Genomic DNA, 26700 nt, shown 5'->3' on the forward strand with positions numbered 1-26700 from the left:
TGTTCAACATCTCTAATCATCAGGGAAATGCAAATCAAAACCACAATGAGATATCACTTAACCCCAGTGAGAATGGCCTTTATCAAAAAAACCCAAAACAACACATGTTGGCGTGGGTGTGGACAGACAGGAACACTCATACACTGCTGGTGGGACTGCAAACTAGTGCAACCCCTGTGGAAAGCATTATGGAGGTATCTTAAACAGATTCAAGTAGACCTGCCATTTGACCCAGCAATCCCATTACTGGGCATATACCCAAAGGAAAAAAGGTCATTCTGTAACAAAGACACATGTACCCGAATGTTTATAGCAGCACAATTCACAATAGCAAAGATGTGGAAACAACCCAAATGCCCATCAATACATGATTGGATTAGTAAACTGTGGTATATGTATACCATGGAATATTACTCAGCTATAAGGAATGATGAAGATACGACATCTCTATGGTTCTCCTGGAGAGAGTTGGAACCCATTATATTAAGTGAAGTATCCCAAGAATGGAAAAACAAGCATCACATGTACTCACCAGAAAATTGGTTTCCCTGATCATCACCTAAATACAAATCTGGGAACGACACCAATTGGACATCAGACTGAGGTGGGGGGTGGGAGAGGGGATGGGGGTATGCCTACACAATGAGTGCATTGCGCACCGTTTGGGGAGTGGTAACACTTGAAGGTGCTGACTCGGGAAAGGGGGGGTGGGGAAAAAAATATGAAACTGTTGTTTTTAACTTGCACTGTTCACTTAATAATTTATCATGAATATTTCCCATATTATTTCATATCATTGTACAAGAAATAATGTATACATTATGAGGACATACTGTATCTAACAAGATATACTGTTAGACTCTTTGATTCTGTAAAATTAAATTGTTATTAATGATAAAAAAAATTAAACATGCAACTATTCTATGACCCAGCAAAAAAAAAAAAAAAAAAATTAATACTTATAACCCCATCACCAAAGCTAACCAATATTAATATCTTGGGATGTGTCCTTCAAAGCAGATGATTATATATATATATTTTGTCAAAAACAGTATCATAGATACTATTATACAATGTTTTCATTTACTATATTAAGACTCACTGTATGCTAATTATAGTTATTCTTTGGAACAGAACCTTTATATGACCTTTGTGTACTTGAGGTCAATCTTTGAAAGATGTTCACTCATGTCAAACTTACTGACAAGGTCAGGTCTGGCAGAGATGGCAACAAAGACCATGAACAGTCCACGGAGTCAATGCTGGCAAGCATCCCAAAAAGTAAGGTTTCAAGTTATATTAGTATTCCAGTTAAAAGAGTGCTCTAGTGCTGTTAATTTGACAATTAAAATGTTTCATATTTTAAAAAGTGAGACTAATTATAATTATAAAGACTTAAGGTATCTCTAAGACCACAACAGATATTTATTTTAATTGTTATTATAGTAGTACTCCTGACACTACATATTTTGCCATGGAAACGAGACCTACCATTATCATAGTCAGCTGTCAAAACAGCTCCGAAGCCCAGGTCATAAGCCAACACCAATCCAAAGATGATGTATTAGTTAAAAATGCAAAACTGTCCTCAGAGCTGACTCCTAGACTCCTCTGACATGACGCATGACAGGTTTTGCCCTGTTTAGACAAAGCTCTTCTTGCCACTGGAATAATTAAACACACACATGCACTTCAGAAGTCTGCATTTTCATTTCTCCTCGCATTTTCCTCTGGCGCCGTCCTGAAGATTCATTAAAGGAAGCAACTTGAAGCCCACCCACCTGACCACCGCTGCTCCCCGGTCTTGTCATTCGCAAGCCTTTGTAGCCAGTTGGCATGTTTATCATTAACCTGGTAACTACAGAGCATAGAACTTGGTTAGAAACTGATTAGTTTTTCCCAAAAGATGAGTCAGGCTCTCGTACCTCAAGCAAAGACAGTAGTTTTCCAGTTTAGCTCTCTGAGGTATACAAGTAGGCAACGAGCTCACAATCAATGTTCTGTCTCCTCTTGTCATTTTCATAATCAGAGTCAGAAGGAACCTTCCTGCCCATAACACACATACTCCTAACTCTCACTCAAGCATAATTTATGATGTTTATCATCTCTGCGTTCCCCTTCTCATTTCTATTAATTGGTTTCCACACCAATTAATACCAAACTGTTTTCCACTACGTTTACTTTTTGAATTTTCTATTTGTTCTATTCCCTTTGTCTTCTAAGATGTATTTATGTTTCTATTGAGGTCCCGTTAGAAACACCAGAAAGAAGGAGGCTGAGATCTGAGGCCACCTGGCTGTGCCCTGGACACACTAGTTGGCTCTGTGATTCCTAAATAGCTGTTCCAAATCACACTGTGCTCTCCTATCTCTAAGTTCCCTCTATCTATAGATTTTATTAACATACTTCAAAGCTCCATGTACAAGGTCTATTTGGCCTGCAAAAGACTTTAAGTGATAAGGTCACTAGAACTATAAACTGATAAAATTGTACGAAAGTAGGAACTTGACTCCCACACCAATAAACCAAGAAACGTTCCGGTACCAACTGTGGGACTATCAGACTAGAACAGCTGTCCGACAATCTTACACAAACTAGCACAACACGCAACTAGCTTTAAAAAAAAAAAAGCGGGTGTACAATGACAACATCAAAAGATGGCTTCTCTTCTCTCACTCACATCTCTGCTCACATTGTATTCCAAACATGTGCCTTTGCCTGTGCACCTCAGTGGGTACCAATTACCAGTTTATGCTCCAACTGAATCGCCACACAGTCAAGACTTGCCCCCTACGCGAAACCTCGGTGCAGACAGAAATGGGAGCAGGCAGCCTCACTGTGTCGTGAGCCTGCTCTGGCTGCCGGCGGCAGACCCCGCGAGGACGCGGCAGAGTGCAGCTGACGTCATGCTAGGACAGAGAGGCCTTTAATAGGAAACACCCAACTGGTCAATTCTCATCCTTCAGGTGTTCCTACAGTCCCTTCTCAGCTGTCAGCACAGTGTCACCTCCAGCACTGACACCTGACATGGATAAGGGGCAGCAGTAATGTCACGCAGACCTCCCGCAGATGACAAGCACCAGTGAAAGAACCCACCTGGAGAGCCCAGAAAGGCGATGTCCTCATCTTCTAGCAGATGGGACAATACAAACCTGTTCACCGTGATGAAACTGGCTGTCCCATCTAGGGGACTGTCCTTAGAGCCTGGAACCACCACCAAAAGTGAGGTGCGACGAGAACTCAGAATTATTGAAGGAAAGATGTCTATACCCTGCTTCAAACCCAGTCTCTGTCCCTTACTGGGACTCGCCGACAGGAAAGTCGGTCCTTGAATATGTTACAGTGACAGGAGGAGCGGGAAGGTGCACGGCAGCACACCTAGAGCAACAGGGGACGGGAGCCCCAGGTCCTTGGCTCTTCGATCGGAGGCTGCTTGGTGCTCAGACATCACATGTGCTACCGACCCCTCTCCCTCCTGCTACAAGCTGATGCCCACGACACACATGCAACACCCAAATATTTGGTGCAAACCTAAAAGGCAACTCTTAATGCAAAAATTGGTGGAGTTTTTATATTCAGTTCTCACCATCTGCCTCCACCTCTAGGGAAAAAGGGGACTCATCGGGAGGCCAATAGGAGAAAGGGAGCCAGAGGGGGACAGAAAAACACCAGAGGCCGGGTGTGGCAGTGTGCTTCTGCAGTCCCAGCTACTCGGGAGGCTGAGGCAGGAGGATCACTTGAGCCCAGGAGTTGGAGGCTGCAGTGAGCTGTGATGAAGCCACTGCACTCCAGCCTGTGTGACAGAGAGAGACCCTGTCTCCTGGGGCCAAGAACAGACACCCCCTGTCAGGTCTGGCCTGCACAGAGCAAAGGCAGCGTGTCCTCCTTGCTCAGCCTCCACTCTAGTAAGAAGCCTGTGTCCCGAATCTCAGTGGCCTTTTGAAAAATGACATTGAAAACTCTTTTAAATTAAATTATCTTTGCAAACAAATTAAAATGGCCAGTACAATTGAAGACAAAAACTGGAAAATCCACATTATATTTACTTACACTCTTTGCATGACTATCGCAGTTACTGTGGATAACCTGGAAATTCCACAAATTAAAAATTCAGGACTCTCTTGTTATACTGACTTTTTTAATTTTTTTTTCTTTTGAGACAGAGTCTCACTCTGTTGCCCAGGCTAGAGTGAGTGCCGTGGCGTCAGCCTAGCTCACAGCAACCTCAAACTCCTGAGCTCAAGCGATCCTCCTGTCTCAGCCTCCCGAGTAGCTGGGACTACAGGCATGCACCACCATGCCCGGCTAATTTTTTTTATATATATTTTTAGCTGTCCATATCATTTCTTTCTATTTTTAGTAGAGATGGGGTCTCGCTCTTGCTCAGGCTGGTCTCGAACTCCTGAGCTTAAACGATCCGCCCACCTCGGCCTCCCAGAGTGCTAGGATTACAGGCGTGAGCCACCACGCCCGGCCTATACTGACTTTTTAAGTGCTGTATCTATAATGGAGGCACAGGTCTAACCAGACTAATGCACAGTAGCACCGAGAGCAACACTAAATGGGATGGGCATGGACAAACACGCGGCCTGGCCTCCTGGGCACAGTGCCATACTGTGCAGCTCCTCACTCGCATTATCTCGCCGCAGCCCCAGTTAGACGGCAAACTCCCTGAGGGCAGACAGCACGTTTTTCTGAGAAGAGAAGCTCTACAGGATATTTTATTCTCAGTCTAACTCTTAAAATAAACCTGTTTCCAAAGTGGCTCAGAGATGTGATTTTTTTCTCCACTGATAATGAGGGAAGTGACCAGCAAAAAGCCCAAAGCCGGGGGCCTGGGCAGGGTGAGCCTGGCCAAGACCCAGTGGCCAGGCCAGTGCAGCACTCAGGAGAGACACTGTTCTCCAAGACCTCACATCTTTCGCGCAAGGACCACCTACAGCTCACATTTTCTGTGCTCCATCAGAAGTGGAAAACACCTTACTCACGTTGATTTCAAAAGCCAAAGATAGCCAGAAATAAAATTAATCAATTTCCAACTGTGCCTTAGCCATATGCCTGTTGGTTGGAAGAAAATCTCTGAAACACACAAGCCAAGCACGGTTTCACCTGAGGGTGAAGCAGGTTGGAGGAATCAGCACCTCTGCGACTGCTGCTGCTGACCGGTATCAAGACTTGCTTAATGCATGTGTCACCAAAAAGTTGGATCCTTGGGGGCAACCTTTTTGATCTACCACCAACATTCCTAATCATTCATCAGCTCTGTGACTGTAAGATCAAATCCAACAGGCAATGACTCCTATCTAGCTGTCCACGAGAGATGACTCCCAGGGAATTAAATCCCCCAAAATGACTTCACAGTCATGTCTATCTGCCATAAAGAAAAAATTCAATCCCTTCATTGCTGTTGTTACACAGCAAATGGAACCGCAGAGTATTGGACTGAGCAGTTAAGAATGTGGCTTTGCTTTCAAACCGGCTTAAACGATCGTAAAGACAGGGAGGAACATGATGTGACAAGCAGCCCACTCCCTGTTGGGCCATGTCAACTGTTAGCAGCTACTTGGCAACGACGGCCTGGGATTGTGCTCCCTGTGCGGCACACACACAGGCCCTGGCCTGATCATCCCAAGCAGAGCTGAGCCCCCGCTCCTTCCTCCACGGGAGGCCACGCCATTTATCTGAAGGCCTTCATCTTACAACTGTGGAGCCTCTCTGTCCTGGAGCTCCTCAACTGCTTCCTTTGTGACAGGGTGTCCAGATTCTTGGCCACCGGAGTCCCGCGTGTGAGCCAGCTCTGGTGTGTCAGTGCCCTGCCGTGCGCACAGCGCCAGAACCTGCACACGGACTGGTCTGACCACGGAGGGATTCCCGGCACAACCACGTGCCCTGCTCGAGACACCCACCTCCTGCAGACGCAGCCTGAGTCCAGCGGTTTGTTTTCAGCTGCCTCACGTTCTTGGCATACATCAGTTTCTGGTTCTGTTGTGTTTTGTTTTACTACAGACCCTTTTTCCCCATCCAGAGCTTTTCACTTTCCTATCCTAAAATTATGTATGAGTTTCTGAACCCAAATTTTCACCACTGTTAAATTTAAATTTTATTATATTTGTGTTAACTGATTTTTCTATCCTCCTAATACATTTCTGAATTATGATTTTTGTTAATGTATTTATTATTTCTAGCAAGAAATAAGATAAGCTGTCCTTCTAAACATCAATTACTGAAAAACTACAAAGAGGACAATGGTAGAATCTCTCTTCCTCTGCAATGAACTATTTTCAGTAATCATAATTAGTAGTGGTAGCATTAGTATTTTTCTTCTAACTCTGTTATACATGTGAAATGGGATAAATCCAATGAGTAATAATGACATATTCTAATCATCATCCTCTGTGTCCTTGAAAACCAGGATTCTCAGTGTGGATGGAAGAGATAAGTATAATATAGAAAAGTTCATAATTATATATAAGTTCATAATTATATATAATTTTGGAGACAGGGTCTTGCTCTGTTGCCCAGGCTGGAGTGCAGTGGCACTACCACAGCTCACTACAGCCTCCAACTCCTGGGCTCAAGCGATCCTCCTGCCTCAGCCTCCCAAAGTGCTGGGATTATAGGTGTGAGCCACTGTGCCCAGCCATTGTATTTTAAAAATTAATCAGTCATCATTTGGAGATGACAAGGAAAAATGGTAACTAAAGGAACTTCCAGCATGTATATGTGCCATACCATTGGTAACCACAGCAGAGGAAGGGACGCATGTCCTTATAAAAATGTTCCTGCTTCTGCACAGCGAAGGAAACTGTAACAAGAGCAAACAGACAACCTACAGAATAGGAGAAAATATTCACATGCTACACATCCAATAAAGGGCTGAAAACTGGAATCTATACTAGAACTCAGGAAAATCAGCAAGAAAAGAAATCAAACAACCCTATCAAAAAGTGGGCAAAGGACATGAACAGAAACTTTTCAAAAGAAGATAGAAGAATGTCCAACAAACATATGAAAAAATGCTCGACATCTCTAATCATCAGGGAAATGCAAATCGAAACCACAATGAGATGTTACTTAACTCCAGTGAGAATGGCCTTTATCCCAAAAGGCCCAGAACAATAAATGTTGGCATGGCTGCAGAGAGATAGGAACACTCATACACTGCTGTTGGGACTGAAAACTAGTACAACCTCTGTGGAAGGTAATATGGAGATACCTCAATGAGCTACAAGTAGAACTACCATTTGATCCGGCAATCCCATTACTGGGCATCTACCCAAAGGAAAAAAAGACATTCTATAAAAAAGACATCTGCACTAGAGTGTTTGTAGCAGCACAATTCACAATTGCAAAGATGCAAAAACAACCCAAGTGCCCATCAATATGTGAGTGGATTAATAAAATGTGATATATGGATACCACGGAGTTCTACTCAGCCACAAAAAACAATGGTGAACTAATACATCTTACATTATCCTGGATAGAGCTGCAGCCCATTCTACTAAGTGAAGTATCACAAGTATGGAAAAACAAGCACCACATGTACTCACCATCAAATTGGTATTGAGTGATCAACACTTAAGTGCACATATAGTAGTAACATTCACTGGGTGTCGGGCAGGTGGGAGGGAGGAGGAGGCATGGGTATATACACACCTAATGGGTGCATCCCCCCGTCTGGGGGATGGATACGCTTGAAGCTCTGACTCGGTGGGGCAAAGACAATATACATAACCTAAACATTTGTACCCCCATCATATGCTGAAATAAAAATAAATAAATAAATAGAAATATTTAGAGAGCAAGGCAAGGAAATAAACACAAAAAAAGTTCCAGCTAATAAGTAAAAAAAAAATAACAGAATTACAGTATGGTTGTTTTATAGCCCCCAGTGAACTAATGCAGCTAGGAAGATAACATTCAAAGAAATACAGACCAACACACATTACATGCCCCATGATGGAAAAATACAACATCTCTTCTAGACTTGTCCAAGAGACCAAATTCTGATCAAGCTTCTAAATACAGCTACCAATTTACAGGGAGTACAGAAGCCACAGAAACGTGCTGAACTCTGCCTTGAGTATGCAGTTAGGAAAATCCATAGCCAAGGAAACTCTACAGGGCTGCGGTTCCTAATCCCCCAGCCGCGGACCAGTACTGGTGTGTATGGCCTGTTAGGAACCAAGCCACACAGCAGGAGGTGTGTAGACGAGCGAGCAAAGCTTCATCTGTAATTACAGCCGCTCCCCATCAGTCCCATCACTGCCTCCTGTCAGATCAGTGGCGGCATTAGATCCTCATAGGAGCCGAACCCTACTGGAAACTGGAAACTGAGCATGGAGGGATCTGGGTTGCAGCTCCTTATGAGAATCGAAAGCCTGATGATCTGAGGTGGAGCTGAGGTGGTGATACTAGTGCTGGGGAGCGGCTGCAAATACGGATTATCACTGGCAGAGAGGTTTGACTGCACAATAAATGTAAAGCACTTGAATCATTTCGAAACCATCCACCCGCCACCCCAGGTCTGTGGAAAAACTGTCTTCCATGAAACCAGTCCCTGGTACCAAAAAGATTGGGGACCGCTGCTATAGGGCAAGAGGTCCCGGATCTTTAACAAATAAATTTCAAGGAAAAGAAATGGGTGGAAGGAGAACCTCCATATTGAAGGAAACTTAAAAAACATCAAGTTTTTAAATTGGGGAAGATGAAGCTATAGATCAAACTTGGAAATGTCAGGAAGTCATTATTAAGTTGAGACACTGGTCCCTTTTGGAGGCGGGGAGGGAGGGGCAGGATGTGATGGGAAAGGGGCGCGTGGGTTCCGGGGGACCAACCTCCAGTTCCCGACATGGGTGTGGGTCCAGGAGCAACTGCCTTAGAATAATTCACTGTGAGACACATTTGTTTCCTGTGTTTTCTATGATTCTGTATCTGTGTTTTATTTTACAATAAAAAGTTTAAAGTTTTAATAAGACAGGGAAGTTTTTAATTTTAAATAACACATCTATCCTACCTTCTTCTTCTTTCCTCATCCCTGTATCTTCTCAATTTGACTTATGATGAAATAGATATTAAAAGTAAATATAAGAGAGTTTTCTCAATCAGATAAGCTACTCTAGCTTTAATGCATTTACATCACCTGTGCCATCTGCAAGCTTGATGTGCTGGCAGTGCACCCACCCCAGGACCTGTGGGTTCTGGCTGCCCTGGGCTCCCCCCACCACCAGGCTGCCTCTTCCACGAAGCTGCCCCTGGCTGAACAGGCCTTCCCACAGAGGTCACACCCAGCGGCCCACCCAACCCCAGCACTCTCAGAAGGCAGCAGCCAGAAGTGACTGAGCCTGGGGACTCCTCAAAGTGAGAGCAGATCCAGGAGCAATTTGTGCTCCAGAGTCCCCATGGGGTGTCTGCAACGAGAGCCTGGCTGGGCCCACATCCTTGCACAAGCTCCTTCCTCCATTGCCCAAGCCTGTGCTCCTCAGTCCCCTGCTCCTAGGAATCCATCCCCAGTAAACCAGTGCAACCAGATGGCTATTTCAGGTTCCACTGCTAGAAAACTCAACCTAAGACTCTTGAAAACGAAAAGTCAGTTTTGTAATGACCAAAGTCAATTTAGCATTACCGAAGTGAATTATCAGCAGGTAGCATAGGTCTTAGTAAGTCAGAATAACTAGACATCTGCCCTTCTAGAAACATTACATGCCATTAGCATGTCCCAAAATACCTTATTACTTTATTGGGATGAGCCATATACACCTAAATCCTCCCTTCATCAATTCTTCAAGTCTTCCCAAGTTTTAATCACCGTCAGGGTGTCAAAGTTTCACTCCAAGTTTAAAGGAATAGGGAGGGTCTGATTCAATGACACAAAAAAATACCCTGACGATGTAGCCCAAAGTGGAGGAGCGCCCATGTCGTGAGAAAGGTGCTCCCAACTCTGTGCCCAGCACCTCCGCCACAGTGTGACAGTCTAACAACTTCAGTCTGCCCCTGGTCATGGCAGCCAGGCATGGCAATGGGTGGAACAAGCGCCTCTTTCGGTTCACTTCCCTTTCAGGCACCAGCGAAATCAAACTGGAGTCCCCTGTGTGCTGACAGCAGGTTCCAGAGCAGAACCTCCTTGAAGACGGATGGTGGTGACACAGGAGACCGCCTTGGGGTGCAAGGTCTACTCTAAGCTGCCAAAGGACTCAGTGAAAGTCTCTAGTGTGTCTATCTTTATCTAACAACACACGCCCTGCCCCAGTGCCACCAAACTGCACACTGAGGGAGACCATGGCAAATGTCTGCAAAATGATTTTAGAATATATTTTAAAAGAAAGCATGTTTGAGCGCCATTAATGGACTCTGGGTTCAGAACAGCAGCTGAATAATCTTTGAACTACTACTGGTCATTTGCCCAGCCCCCCACCTTCAGGCAGGGTCGTGTCCAAGTCATCTGAGGCCCTGCTTTGACTTCAGAGAGCTGCACATCAGTTCAGACTAGCTCTGGTCCTCCACATCTTTCCACCACACAAGTGATGGAATTTCTAAATCACAATAGCCTGTATCAAAATTAAAGAATGTGCAAGAGAATACACTCAACAGTAGCAAAAGAACATTCCCCGTTTATGTCCATTCCATGCTGTTTGCCCCAAAATCACACCACTTCTAAGAGCAAATTCCCTTTTCATGAATAAAAAGTGTGGCAACTAAATTAGCACAATGAGACCTTCAATGTGAGAAATTTTAGCACAAAAAATTGACAATTTCTTATTGCATTTTCCAAAGCAGTTGAAGAAATTGAACTCCAAACATTTTTAATCCTTTGAGTTAAAACACTGTTGTACTAACTAGGCAAAAAAGAATATTATCTGGAGGGGTGACACCAGCCAGATGGCAGACCAGGAGGCTCCAAGACCTCAATCACCACAGAAACATTAAAAAAAAAAAAACAACTAGAGATTGGCTATGTTAACTTTATAAAAGTTCTAGAAAGCAAAGTTCTACAGCAACAAAGCAAATGCCCAATCAAGAAGCCACATTCAGAACACAGGTAATTCAGGGCATTTTTATGCAACCTTCTCCCACCACCTCCCAGCCTGGTGCACCCTTGGTCTGAAGGAGGTGGCAGCCCAGTTCCCAGATCCCTACCTCTGCAGGGAGCAAAGCTGACCTAATTTGCAACACATTAATCTGTCTAAGGACTGCTTTGAGGACTGGTCTCTGCGTTGCCTAACTTAGAGCTCAGATAGCAAAAAGTATCACAGCTCAGACCTCAGGCTAGGAAAAGCCCCAGGAAGACTACTGACCCACAGATGCCTGGGGCAAGAGGTTCCCAGCAGAGGAATACAATAGAATATCTAAGGCCCACAAGCCAAGGTGAGATTCTTTGGGAAATTAAGAAAATTAAAAGCCACCATGTCTATAGGGATTGTACAGAGCGCACACACGGCCCAGGCAAGACCCCCAGCCTTCACAATGGGCTGATCCCAAAGCCCGGCTAATTAGTGAAGGTCTTCCCCAACACAGTCACTCTAAAAAGACAAGAAGTGATTATTTTTTTCAAATGCCTAATTTTCAACAAAAAAGCACAAGGCATACAAAAACAAAACAAAACAAAACAAAACAGGAAAATGTGGCCCATTCAAATGAAGAAAATAAAGTGGTAGAAACTGTCCCTGAAGAAACATAGGCATTGAATGTACTAGACAAAGACTTTACAACATGGTTCTTAAATATCCTCAAAGAGCTAAAGTAAAACATGGACTAAGAACTAAAGAAAATCAGGAAAATGATCTACCAACAAAATGAGAATATCAACAAAGAGATAAAAATTATAAAATGGAACCAAACAGAAATTCTGGAGCTGAAAACACAATAGCTGAAAAATTCTACTATCTCTTGAAAAATATACTAGAGGGGTGAACAGCAGATTCAAACAAGTAAAATAAAGAATCAGAGAATCTAAAGACAGGTCATTTTAAATGACTGAGTCTGACAACTCAAAATGAACCGCAAAGATCTCAATCAGTGGAGGTTTATTAAGCCAGAGTTGAGGACATGCCTGGGAAAAACACAAGCCACTGACAAATCGGTGGCTGTTTTTCTGGAGTGGGATTTGGGAATTCAGGTTTTAAAGGGGATAGGACACAAAGAAAGAAACGAAGAGGAGAGAACTGGGTAGGGAGACAAATGGTTACATTCCTATGAGAAGCAGGAGATCTGCATTTCATATAAGATAAGGCAAATGTTAGAAGAGAAAAGGGGAACAGAGGAAGCATCAGCTATGCAGATGTCCCTGGGTAGGTGGAAGAACGTTTGATTTTGTCTTGTCTCTGTTCCGCACCTCGGAAGATAAACCTATAATCAATATTATTAGTGTGGAATCTAAGAGACCTTAGTTTTAGGAGGTAGACTTAACGTGGAGACCCAGAGTTACAATTTGCATGTCCTTGTTTATGGGAAGCCAGAAAAGAATTTCCTTATGAATGATCTGTAGGGGCAGTGCCTGGGAGGTGCCTGAGGCCTTCTTCCTTTCTGTGGGGGTCAGGCTGGTGCAAATGTTAGTAACAGATATTCATCTGGAAGGGGGTGTTGCATGGCTCAGCCTCCCTCCTTTTGGCATAAGAAGTTGGGGGTCCTGAGATCCTGAGGTTTTTATTTTCCATTACAAGTCTAAGAAGCAAAAAGAATTAAGAAAAGTGAACAGAGCCTAAGGGACTTACAGGCACCATCAAGTGAACCACAGGAGTTCCCGAAGAAGAAGGGGAAAAGAGGAAGATATTATTTGAAGAAATAACAGCCAAAGATTTCCCAAATTTCAGAAAATACGGAAATTTACAAATCTAAGAAGTTCAACAAACTCAAAGTGAGCTAACCCAGAGACCCACGCCGAGACACATTATAATCAAACTACTGACAGACAGGGTCTGCGAGGCATCGGAAGCAGCAGCTCCTCACACCCCAGCGACACGCGGTCAGAGCACCAGCGGGAACCGGCAGGCCAAAGGCAACGTGCCGATATAGTTAACGTGCTGAAAGGAAAAAAACTGTCAACCAGGAATTCTATATCTGGCAAAACTACCATCAAAAATAAGGGACAAATTAAGATATTCTCACAGAAACAAAAGCTAAGAGTTCATCCCACCGCTAGACCTGCCCCACCAGAAATGCTAATGAGTGTGTTCCAACTTGGAATGAAAAGACACTGGACAGTAATTTGATGCCATATGGAAACAAAGTTCTACAGTAAAGGTAAGTACATGGACAAATATAAAAACCAGTGTTATCATAATTTTGGTCTGTAACCCCACTTTTTATTCTTCTAAAGGACTTAAAAGACAAATGCATGAAAATAATTACAAAGATGTAATCTGTGACAATAACATACAGTAGGGCATGGAGCTGTAAAGGAGTAGAGTTTTTATATGCAGTTGATGTTAAATTGATATCAATTTAAAATCTATTGTTACAACTTTAGGACATAATGTGTAATCCTCAAGGTAATCAAAAAAATATAGAGAGAGAATATACAAAAAGGTAAATGAGTGGCGGCGTTGGTGGTATAGTGGTGAGCATAGCTGCCTTCCAAAAAGGTAAATGAGAGGGGAATCAAAACATGTCATGATAAAAAATATAAACACAAAGAAAGTAACAGAGGATATAAGGGAACAAATCTGTAAGACAAACAGAAAACAATGAATACAATGACAAAAATATGTCCTTCCCTATCACTAATTATATTAAATATGGATAGATTAAACTGCCTAATCAAAGTCATAGATTGGCAGGCCAGGTGTGGTGGCTCACGCTTGTAATCCCAGCACTCTGGGAGGCCGAGGCGGGCAGATTGTTTGAGCTCAGGAGTTCGAGACCAGCCTGAGCAAGAGCGAGACCCTGTCTCTACTAAAAATAGAAAGAAATTATATGGACAGCTAAAAACATATATAGAAAAATTAGCTGGGCATGGTGGCACATGCATGTAGTCCCAGCTACTCGGGAGGCTGAGGCAGGAGGATCGCTTGAGTCCAGGAGTTTGAGGTTGCTGTGAGCTAGGCTGATGCCACAGCACTCTAGCCCAGGCAACAGAGTGAGACTCTGTCTCAAAAAAAAAAAAAAAAAAAAAAAAAAAAACAAAAGTCATAGATTGGCAGAATGATATTAAAAAAAAAACAGGATCCAACTATTTTTGTCTACAAGAGACTAACTTTGGATCTAAGGACACAGTAGGTTGAAAGTGAGAGGATGGAAAAAGATATTCCATGCAAACAGTAATGAAAAGAAAACAGTGATGGCTATACTAATATCAGACAAAACAGATATTAAGTAAAACATTATTACAACTAACAAAAAAGAATGTTAGATACTGATAAATGAGTCAACACCAGAAGTTATAACAATTATAAACATATATAGACCAAATAGGAGAGGTCAAAAATATCTAAAGGTATATGGACAGAATTGAAAGAGAAATTAGCTCTACAATGACAGAAGACTTCAATAGCTTACTTCAACAAGGGATTCAAACTAGACAGAAGATCAAATAGATGGATGAATTGATAAACAAAATGTGTTATATACAAAATGGAATATTGTTCAGCCTTAAAAAGGAAGGAAATGTTGACACATGCTACAACCTGGATGAACTCTGAAGACATTACGCTAAGTGAAATAAGCCAGTCCCCAAAGGACAAATAGTGTATGATTCTGCTTATAAGGTACCTGGAGTAGTTAAATGCATAGGGACAGAAAGTAGAATGGCGGTTGCCATGGGCTGAGGGGAGGGAGAAACCAGGGCTTAGTGTCTAATGGGTACAGAGTTTCAGTTTGGGAAGATGAAAAGAGTTTGGGGACAGAGGGTGGTGATGGTTGTACAATGTAAATGTAAATGTACTTAATGTCACAAAGCTGTATACTTACAGACGTTAAAATTGTAAATTTTAATAGTATGTATATTCCACCACAATAAGAAAAAACATTAATAATGGCTATCTCTAGGAAGTAAGATTAAGCAATTTTTATTTCCTTTTTAAAATTAATTATGTCTCTTTTTAAAATGTTCTTAATAATCTTTTATTACCTTCTCTATAATAAAAGAAAAACCCTTTTTATTTTATTGCTTTAAAAAAAGAGTATCAGCATTACCCTGTGGTAGTGTGCCTATTCTGACTATATAAAGTTTTATTTACATTTTTATGCTAACTCTTTACCTTTACATATGAAAGGGACACAAGGCTTAAGAAATAGATATACTACAAAAGAAAAACAGACCTAAAGAGATATGTGTTCACTATATAACGCATTAGCTTTTGAAAAGCCATTATTTCAACCAGTGAATGCCATTCTCAAGCTACAATGGAACGTAGTCCCTAAAATGTGAGAAATGAAACTACCAAATACTTCCATTTCTCTACCAAAATATGTTGCCACTTTGCTCAAATTCCATTTCACAGATATAAATCAAGCATAAATTAAAATGTAAACCATTTTATGAATTTTTTAAGAATATTTTGTCTGTTCCCTCCTCCCACCCCCAAACAGGAAAAAAACAACTCCCCCAGACTCACCGTTGTCCTCGTCAGAGGAGAAAGTCCACGGAAAGCATCATTTTAAAACACCGTCCCCTTCTCTCTCTCTCTCTTCTCCACCCTGAGTCTCCCACGAATCTACCCAGCTAAAAACAAACAAACAACGCGCGCGCAAACACACACACACACACACACACACACACACGCCAGAGTTTGTGTGCAGGACTCATACATTCAAACAACTACGTCTGACCCTGCGATGCTCTTCAGCGCTAGCAGATGAGTTTTATTTTTCCATACGGAGGATAAGCACCAGTAATTTTTGGAAACTAAACTGTGTCCTTCACAGAAATGCAAAGATGGAGAACATGGCACTCTTCGACTCTATTTTCACCAGAACCTTATCTTCGCAGAGTAAACAGATGCGTGACAGTGACCTTTACACTCAGAAACATTCACAAACAGATCCACCAACGCTACGTTCAAGGAGGGCACCGCCGCGGTCAGGGTCAAAAACAGCAGGTACTGTTTTCACATCTCTCTGTTTCGGGAAGCTCAACCACTACAAACTTGGGAAACCAGAGAGGATAAGAAAATAAACCTGATTTTACCCACTTGTCCTTCGCCCCCACAGAGTGCCTGACTGGAGGACACCTTAAACCAGCGGTCCCCACCCACCCTTTTTGGCACCAGGGACTGTTTTCCAAGACAATTTTCCATGCACCAGGTGGGGGGAATGGTTTCAGGATGATTCAAGCACATTGCATTTATTATGCACTTTATTTTTATCATGATTACATTGCCATATATAATGAAATAATTATGCAACTCACCACGGGTTGGGGACCCCTGCCTCAAACAGAACAAAGGGAGAACACGCATCAGTGGTCGCCATTCTGAACAGCAGCAATCATAGGAGAATAGAGCAAAAATGCTGGGGATGTGGAACAACAACTACGCTCAGAGGAGCTGCAAGAAAGAGAACAGATGAGAACACAGCCTTGTACACCTAGAGACCCCTCCTTGGGTTACAGTAGAAAGAAAAGAATGGAAGGAGAAAAATAGGGGTGAAGGGAGGGAACCTGGAGCTATAGATGGTCAAGAAGTTCTTATTGTTCCACTAATGGAAGGTTCAAAAACTTTCTGTGACCATAACTTGCTACCTAGACCCATCTACCTCTGTAACAAATACCTGACAAGACTGAAGTGGCCCTGACTGTGCAAGTGCTGTCTGCTGTGACCATGTCTCCAGCATGGAAGAAACACCACGGCACAGAGGGAGCACGAGCTTTTAAACCCAGTCTGAATCTCCACTCTGCCTTTCGCTAGGTAACGGCAATCAAGTCATTAATATTTAACTTTTGTGAAATTACTTTCCTTATCTGCAAAAATGGACACACAACATTTTCCTTCTCCTCTGGATGTCAAAGAAAAGCAAACAGACAATGAAAAGAGTTTCATGGAATTTTCAAACTCCATTTTCCATGAAACTAGAAGAGAGATATAATCTACACAATTCAAAATGCCTATAAAAACCCCAGGGGTGGCTGAGATTAGGCAGAACTTGCAAAGAGGAAAGCAAAGAAGAGAAATGAAAGATCTCAAGTGCCACCAGCAAAAGCCTACTTGAAGGTGAAGGACACCCAACCCTTCCACGCTTGCAACAGTAACTACAAGAACTGGTGCAAGTGGAGCTGGGGCAGAAGCCCTCTAGGACCTACATTGTGTCAAAGAATCAGAAGAGATGAAACTGTTTGAAAAGTCTCGTAGATGGATCATACTTGTGGGAAACAGACCTACCTCCGATGCCTCAGAGATGGAGGGAGGTCTGGGATGCGAAGGCTGAAATGCGATCCCGGACACCTCTCCATTGCACTATGCCTCCTGAAAGAGCCGCTCCTGGAAAACCCAACTCACTCCATGACGAGTAACAAGAAAGGAATTGGAAAAGCAATAAAAAATTATTCCATGAAAAAATGTGAAAGAAAACCACAAAACGCGCCACAAGACAAAGAACACTCCCCTAGCATGTTGCTAGTGCACAGATGAAAATTGTGACCAATATAAGATCTCAAGGAAGAAATGGTGAGAAAAAGGAAGGGTTGAAATATGGGCTAGAGGAAAGCAGAAAAGGGAACATTTCTAGGGGAAGAAAAGCCACAGAAATGAAGGTGAATTTCATGAGCATGAGACAGGGTAGATACTGCAGAAACCAAAGGAAGGGGTAGAGGAGATGCATTAGAAAGGCCAAGAAAACAAAACTGAACTAAAGGAAGAGTTACGAAGGGCTGGGGAGAAAAACAATAGGTTTTGAAGAATAGCAAATGAGATTCAACCTGTGCATAATTGGAATCCCTACAGAATAAAAACAAACAATGGAATGAAACAAATATTTAAAGAAATTATTCAAGAAAATTGTCCTGAATACAAGGAGACTTCAGTCTATACGTTGACAGGGCACCAAGGGCATCCCACGTGGCAAGAAACACGGACCCGGATGAGTCAACAACCAGGCATGTCCTAGTAAAACTGGACTTACTGAATTTCATTTTAAAAATAAGGAACAACTCCTTGAGGTAGTGCTATGGTTTGGATATTTGACCCCCCAAACTCATGTTGAAATTTGATCCCCAACATTGAAGGTGGGGCCTAGTGGGAGGTATTTGGGTCATGGGGGCAGATCCCTCATAAACAGATTAATGTCCTCCCTGGGAAAGGATGAGTGAGTTCTCTCTCTATTAGTTTCCTTAAGACACAGTTGTAAAAAAAAAAAAAAAAAAAAAAAAAAGAGCCTGGCAGCTGCTCCCCTCTGTCTTGCAGCCTCGCTCGCCCGCTCACCATGTGATCTCTGCACATGCCGCTCCCCTTCCCCGCCCACCTCAAGTGGACGCAGCCTGAGTCCCTCACCAGAACCTGAGCAGATGCCAGCACCATGCTTCTTGCACAGCCTACAGAACTGACTCAAATAAACCTCTTTCCTATATAAATTACCCATCCTCAAGTATTAATTCATAGCAACACTAAATGGACTAAGACAGGGAGCTAAGCAAAAAGGGAAAGAAACTAAATCATCTATAAGGGGGAAATACATTAAGATGGCTTCATATTTCTTCACAGTAATATTCTATGCCATAAATCAGTAAAGTACTTCTCCAAGATACTTAAAATACTTCAGCAAATAAAGTATGAACCAAGGATTTCAGACCCACCCAGGCATTCTTTAAAGGATAAAGAACACAGACAGTTGTGAACACATAGGCACTCAGGGACTGTTGCCCCAGTGAATCCAACAGACATCAGGGAAATAAAGACAAAAGAACCAGCAACTGAATTCATCTAACTGTACAACTAAGATTAAAACAAATGTAACAATTAAGGTGATAAACCGAATCTAAATGTTACAATGTGTGACAATGTAAAGTGATACAACCAGCAAAAACTGGGGCAATGGGAGAGAGCAAGAAAGATGGTAAGTGACAGGGTAACATCACTGGTTGCCTTATCCCTAGTGGCTAAGACTCAAACGACACCACGCAAATGTGATGAAAAACAGCAATATATGTATAAGCATATGTAACAGTATGAACATAAACACTAATAAGATAAACTAAAATGGAGCAGGGGAGGCTAGAGATTTGATGAGAAGGAAGGGGACGTGTGCTAAACCCTTTTGCTCATGGTACGAGCTTTCCTCTAATAAACTGGAGGGGCAAAGGTATTTCATAAAGTTATAGTCAAAAAGGTTACTACTAAAAAATACAAGCATTTGTAAATATCCCCAAAAACCATAAATTACAGGTAGGTCCCCAAGGGACTTCTCTAAAAACTATAAAACAGAAAACATAAAAGAGTATGACAGAACTCAGACAAAACACCTATGCATAAGTAAATAATGTCATATAATAAAAAAGACCTGAACACTATAAAAACAGGAAACAGAAAATGTGACAGAACTTAGATCAAACATAACTGTCATATCAATAATGTAAATAAGCTAAATTTATCAATTTAAAAATTTTCAGATGAGGCCAAGAAGCCACATTCAACCCATTCTCAGAAAAGTAGAAGATGGAACTTCCTAAACTTGATATAGAGCAACTACAAATAACCTACAGCTAACAGCAGACTTAAGGCTGAGAAACTGCACTTTCCTGCTAAGATCAGGAACAAGGCAAGGACATCCTTCTCACCATTACTTTTCAATATTGTACTGTAAGTCCTAGCTAATGCAATAAGACAAGAAAAGGAAATAAAAGGTATACTGATTGGGAAGGAAGAAATAAAACTGTCTTTGTTCACAGATAACAAGATTGCCTAACAAAATTCTGGAACTAATAAGCAATTACAGCAAGGTTGTAGTATACAAAGTTAATATATAAAAGTCAATCACTTTCCTATGTATCAACAATAACAAGTGGAATATGAAATTAAAAACATAATGCTATTTACATTAGTAGCCCCTCAAAATGAAATACATAGATATAAATCTAACAAAATATGTATAAGATCTATATGAAAACTACAAAACTGATGAAACAAATCAAAGAAAAACTAAATAAATGGAAAGATATTCCATGTTCATGAATAGAAAGACCCAATATCGTCAAGATGTCAGTTCTTCTCAGCTTCATCTATAGATTCAATGCAATCCCAATCAAATTCCCAGCAAGTTATTGTGTGGCTATCAACAAATTGATTCTAAAGTTTACATGGAAAAGCAAAAGACCAGAAGAGCCAACACAACAATGAAGGAGAAGAACAAAGTCAGAGGACCGGCACTATCTAACGTAAAGACTTACTGCTATATAGACTACAGTAACCAAGACAGTGTGGGATTGATGAAAGAAGAGACAAACAGATCCAGGGAACAAAATAAATATGCCAGGAATAGACTGATATAAATATAGTCAATTAATCTTTTACAAAGGAGCAAAGGCCACATAAGGGAGCAAAGACAGTCTTTCCAACAAATGGTGCCAGAACAACTTGATATGCTCCTGCAAAAATAGATAAACAAATTTTGACACGAACCTTACACCCTTCACAAAAATTAACTCTAGGTCATAGACCTGAATGTAAAATACAAAACTATAAAACTCCCAGAAAATAACACAGGAGAAAACCTAGATGACCTTGGATATGGAAACAACTTTTAAAGTTCAGCACCAAAGGCATGATCCAGGAAAGAAATAATTGATCAGCTGGACTTTGTTAAAATTAAAAATTTCTGCTGTGTGAAAGATAGTGCCAAGAAAATGAGAAGACAAGACTGGGAGAAAATAGTTTCAAAAGACACAAAGAATTCTTAAAATTCAACAATAAAAAAACAAACAACCCAATTTAAAAATGAGCCCAAGATCTTAACAAATACCTCCCCAAAGAAGATACACAGTTGGCAGATAAGCATATCAAAAGAGCTACACTTGACATGTCATCAGGAAAATGTAAATTAAAACAAGGAGATACCACTACACACCTATTAGAGTGGCCGAAGTCCAGAACACCGACAACACCAAATGCTGATAAGGATGTGGAGCAAGAGGACTCATTTGCTGCTGGTGGGAATGCAAAACAGTACAGTTCCTTTGGAAGACAGTTTAACAGTTTCTTAAAAAACTAAACATACTCTTAGCATATGATCCAGGAATTGTGCTCCTTGGTATTTACCCAAAAGAGGTGAAAATTTTTATCTGTGCAAAAACCATGGATGTTTATAGCAGCTTTATTTACATTTGCCAAAACTTGGCAGCAACCAAGATGTCCTTCAGGAGGACAATAAATAAATCAACTGTGGTACATTCAGATAATGGAATGTTATCCAGCACTAAAAAGAAATGAGCTGTGAAGCCATAAAATGACATGGAGGAAACTTAAATGTATATTGCCAAGAGAGGGAAGCCATTCTGAAAGGCTACACACTGTGTGACTCAACTGTATGACATTCTAGAAAAGGAAAACTGTGAAGAAAGTGAGAGAATCAATGGCTGCAGGGCTGTGTGGGCAGAGCGGGATGAACAGGTGGGCCCCGGAGCATTTGCAGGGCTCTGTACGATGCCGTGATGGTGAACACGCATTATACATTTGTCCGAACCCACAGAGTGTAAACCACCAAGAGTGCACCCCAGCGTAACTGTGGACTTTGAGTGATGACGTTTCAGCGTAAGCTCATCAGTTGTCACAAGGGAACAGCTCCGTGCGGGACGCTGACGGCGGGGAGGCTGTGCTCTGTGAGGGCAGGAGGTCTGTGACAAAACTTCTGTAGCTGCTGCTCAGTTTTGACGTGAACTTAAAGCTGCTCTAAAAAGTAATGTCAATTGTTTTAAAAAGTCAATCCATAAAGGATCATTTTGCTCACCTCAATACAAGTAAATTTTAAATTCTGGATGGAATGAAGTTTCTAGGAAAATATAATTTACCAAAGCTCATCGTACCAAAGCTATCTGAACTGACTGCCTTTAACAAAAAGAAATAGATAAAACTGTCAAAGAGCTACCTCCATTCACAGAGTGCCAAGCCAGTTTCACTGGAGTAGTCAACTACTACTAATTCTAAAGTCAAATATCGTTCTCCGGAAGACAGAAAATAAGAAACTTCTTTTTATTTTTGGCCAGTCAAATTTTGCAGTGGGGTATTGGATACCAACTTCAGCAACACTAAAATTAATAAGTTCTAATAACCCCCTACCATCAGACTAGCCCCTGTTTTTGTAAAAACAGGATCGCCCAGGTTGGAGTGCAGCGGCATGACCACAGCTCACTGTAACCTCAAACTCCTGGCCTCAAATGATCCTCCCACCTCGACCCCCCAAAGCACTGGGATTATAGGCATGAGCCACCATGACAACCAGCCTCTATTTTTTATCAGAAGCACATGTAACATTGATATCAAAGTCTGACAGAAAGCAACCAAAAGGTATACTATTCATATATTACATTCAATGCAAAAATCATAAAGCATTGCAGGCATAATCTAACAACAACTGAGAGTATAACATGATCAAGTGCAGTTTATTCAGAAAATGCAAACATAGTTCAAGATCAGAAATTTATTATTACAATTAATTATATTGATCATGCTTAATAAAGAAACCCCAAAGCAAGACTAAGAAAAAGACATGAATACTCCCATCACTATTGTATTTTAACACTGAGCTGGAGGTACTAGCCAGAGGGATCAGATAACTGTTCCAGAAAGAAATTGGAAATTGTTTTGTTTCTTTTTTCCCATGGAAAAGAGAAGGTAAAATGATGGTGTGGAAAAAATACACAAACTGCTTTTCCTCTGCTCTCACACCACAACAATCAACATAGAAGACTCCTGTAACCAAATACATAGGGAGTTTTTTCCCATACACCAACATGCAATCCATTCTGCCATGGACACCAGTTGGGTGTCCTCTAATTCAACTCAGTTCTGACACTGCCTACCTGGAGATAGCATCGGATCCCACAGGTTGAGGGCCCAATCCCTAGACTGCCCCTCCACTTCTGATGCGAATCACAAGCCTTGGGTTTTGTATCTGTGCTTCTGACCGCCTGGCTATAAACTGGGGTTCCCATGACCCCCTCCTTGGGTTCAATCCATTTGCCAGAGCAGCTCACAGAACTTAAAGAAGCACCTATTTACCTTTACCAGTTTATGGTAAACGATATCATAAAGGATACTGCTGAAGAGGTGCATAGGGTGAGATACGGGGAAGGGACGTTGAGCTTCCATGCCCTCTCTGGGCACACTACCCTCCAGGAACCTCCAGGCAGTCAACGCTCCGGAAGCTCTCGGAAGCCAGTCCTTCCAGGCTTTTATGGAGGCTTTGTTCCAGAAGCATGACTGATAAACCACTGGCCATGGGTGATCAACTCAGCCTTCAGCTCCTCTCCCGTCGTGGGAGGTTGGGGGTAGGGATAGAAGTCCCAGCTCCCTAATCCTGCCTTGGTCTTTCTGGTGACCAGACCCCATCCTGAAGCTACCTAGGGACCACCAGCCAGCAGTCCATTATTAGCATACAAAAAGCCATCACCATGGAGATTCTAAGGATTTTAGAAGTTGTATGCCAGAAAATGGGGTAGAAGACCAAATATATATTTTCCGATATCACAGACAGCTATTTGCAAATAATGACTATAGGCTATAAATAACCAGATTCTGTTTACAGTAGCAAAAAAAAAAAAAAAAAAAAAAAGATTACATTTCCAGGAATAGACAACAATAAAATTTACAAAGTTTTCTTCAGAAAACTTAGAAATGATAGCCCCAAAAGAAGACTTGAACAAAGGGGAAGATACACCAGGATGCAACAGGAAGACTCAGCACCAGAAGGATGCCAGTGCTCTGAAATGCACACATTTATCATGATCCCAGTAAAAAATATCACTTTTTTTTTTTTTTTTTTTTTTTGAGACAGAGTCTCACTCTGTTGCCCAGGCTAGAGTGAGTGCCGTGGCGTCAGCCTAGCTCACAGCAACCTCAAACTCCTGAGCTCAAGCAATCCTTCTGCCTCAGCCTCCCAAGTAGCTGGGACTACAGGCATGCACCACCATGCCCGGCTAATTTTTTCTATATATATTTTTAGCTGTCCATATAATTTCTTTCTATTTTTAGTAGAGATGGGGTCTCGCTCTTGCTCAGGCTGGTCTCGAACTCCTGAGCTCAAACAATCCGCCCACCTCGGCCTCCCAGAGTGCTAGGATTACAGGCGTGAGCCACCGCGCCCGGCCAAAAAAAATATCACTTTTTAAAAACTAGATAAACTTGATTCTAAAGGTATAAATGGAAAAATTAACAAAAAAGTATACCCGAGGAAATTGGAGGCTAGTGGGAAGCCATAACAGATATTAATACATGTGTAAAGCCTCAAAAATGGATAGGTTAATTTAAAAAATAATAATTAAAAGAATAGAGAGACAGACCAGTTAATTAGAATAAAGAGTCCCAAACTAGACCTAAATACAAACAGGAATTTAGTGTGCAATAAAGGCAACGTTTCAGAGCAGTGAGTAAAAGATGAATCATGCAATAAATTATACTGGAACTAAGTTAACCAGCTGGGGGGGAAAAAACGCATCAGTAACTCACACCATAGCAGGATAAATTTCAAGGATAAAAGACTCAAATGTTTTGTTTTGTTTAAAAAACAGAAGTCCTAAAGTAACAGAACAACAAATGGGAGAACTCCTTGGTAACTCTGAAAGACCCTCCCTAACCACAGGGCTCACTCCAGCAGGCAGGAAGGAAAGACTGGCACAGGCCGATGGATTGTCTACACGGTCTGCAGGACGGCCAGTGAGCCAGGAGAGAATATGAAAAGAGTATGAACAAATAGTTCAAGAAAAGGAAATACAAATAACTCTTATAAACATGTGGAAAGATATTCAGTCTCACTTATAATAAAAGAAATGCAAATTAAAATGACTTTATTACATTTTTTTACCTAGTAGATTGACAGAAATCTTTTTAAAAAAATGATAACATACTCTGTTGGTAAAGATGTAGAGAAACAGGACTGTAGCATATTGGTGATGATTACATGAACTGGTACAGCCCTAAGGAGGAGCATTGGTAATAATTACTCAAAATTGCAACTGCATATGCTATCTTTAACAAATGCATGTTCACATTCGGGAAAATATGTTTATATAAGGTTGTTTAATTTCAGCCCCATTTGTAATACAAGGTGACAAGAAATGACTCAAACATTTTATTTATATGATACTGAGTAAACAGAAATCTTGGTATATCTATTCAATCCAGTCAAAACCATGCAGCTGTAAAAACACAAAAACAAGAATGAGGCTGCTCTCTGTGAATTGACATGTACAGATTTCTAAGATAAACTGAAATAAAGGAAGGTAGAAAACAGTATATAGAATCTATAATTTGGACATAAAAGGTAAATAATAACATATTTTCATATTTGATTTTATATGCTTAAAATTTGGGGAAGTACACACAAGAAAATAATAAAAATGGTTAAATATTTGGGAGTCGGAGAACTGGATGGATAGAGAATAGGGACAGGAGGGGAATTTTTCAAGAAATATCTTTTGTGTGATATTGAGCCACTTGACAAAAAGGCACATATTAAAAGTTGAGGGCAAAAATGAACGCCATAACATATCTACGATTATTACGAAGATCACAGGAGATGGCCCCGTGCCTGATGCAAAGTAGATGCTCGATAAATGCAAAGGTCCCCTTGTAAATGGGATAAGGACAACACCCCAGAGTGCTGCGATGACAGCTAAAGCGAGGTGGGAGAGCCACCAAACGCTGGACTCACTGGCGACGTCGGCACATCAGCACCCATCGAGGCCATGAGCAGGAGGACACTCTGCCTCTCTAGGGTGTCCCTTGGTCCTTGGGTCCCTGGGCCTGTTCAGATCCAGTTTCCAGCATCTCCAGGTTCTCATAATTCAATGGCCGCTTCCCTTCTCTTTAAAAGTGAGCTCAAGTCCCTCTATCTTTAGAAACAAACTTTGCTTCATCCTGCTAGACCATCCAGTACCACTTCCATTGAACATCAAAATATTTAATTAAGAAAAATAAAATACATGCACCATATGGAAATCTCTCCACTTCCTTTCCAACTGCTCCTTCCAACTTCCTTGAAATCTGCTTTGATTTGAGAGACTTCCCTGAACTGTGCTCTTCAACAACAGCTCCGTTTGGCCGCTCCGGCGGCGGTTTCTCGGCCAGTCCTTGTCCAGTTCTAACCTTTCCCCCCGTGCTGCTGCTGCTCGTCCACGACTTGAACTTTCTGCCTTCATTTCAGCAGCGCCGTGTCCCTCAGTGCCTCCTGCACTTACTGTCACTTGCGGGCAGATGCCGTGCTGGAGAGAATGACCTCACACCGCCATGGGGAGAACTCCGGGATTAATACCTAAAAAATGCTTAGAAAAGTGGCACAATCACCATCCTTGTTACCACCGTCGTCATTTGTTCAGAAGACAACGGATAACCAATCAGAAGCCCGGAGGGAAGGCTCTGCAGTGGCGTCCTCAGCCCGCAGACGCAGTCACACGGAAAAGCAACGGGCCCAGGACAAGACGCTGACTTCTAGGAACAAGCACCGAGGAGGATCCCTGATAAGTCAAGGGAGAACCAGAGGCCAGGGAAGCACAACCACCGGACCAGCCTTAACTGGCCGTGCTCTGTTGATAAGATAACAGGGTGTCCAGCTGTCTCACAGGCA

General features: G+C 41.8%; 1 protein-coding gene across 4 annotated transcripts in view; it reads right to left on the bottom strand.

Annotated features, from left to right (window-relative positions):
• LDLRAD4 (low density lipoprotein receptor class A domain containing 4) overlaps window positions 1-26700 on the bottom strand; it is a 405759-nt gene that overhangs the window by 267648 nt on the left and 111411 nt on the right. For 2 of the 4 annotated variants that reach the window (XM_069468562.1, XM_069468558.1), the window contains exon 1: window positions 15552-15816. The exons of 1 other annotated variant lie outside the window; for it this stretch is intronic. The gene's annotated coding sequence lies outside the window, so the exon portion shown is untranslated. Of the gene's footprint in view, window positions 1-15551; window positions 15817-16704; window positions 16733-26700 lie in introns of those variants that run through there. One more of the 4 variants, XM_069468560.1, reaches the window with a different exon arrangement.

This window comes from Eulemur rufifrons, chromosome 5 (assembly GCF_041146395.1).
Source record: "Eulemur rufifrons isolate Redbay chromosome 5, OSU_ERuf_1, whole genome shotgun sequence".
Classification (NCBI taxonomy): Eukaryota; Metazoa; Chordata; class Mammalia; order Primates; family Lemuridae; genus Eulemur; species Eulemur rufifrons.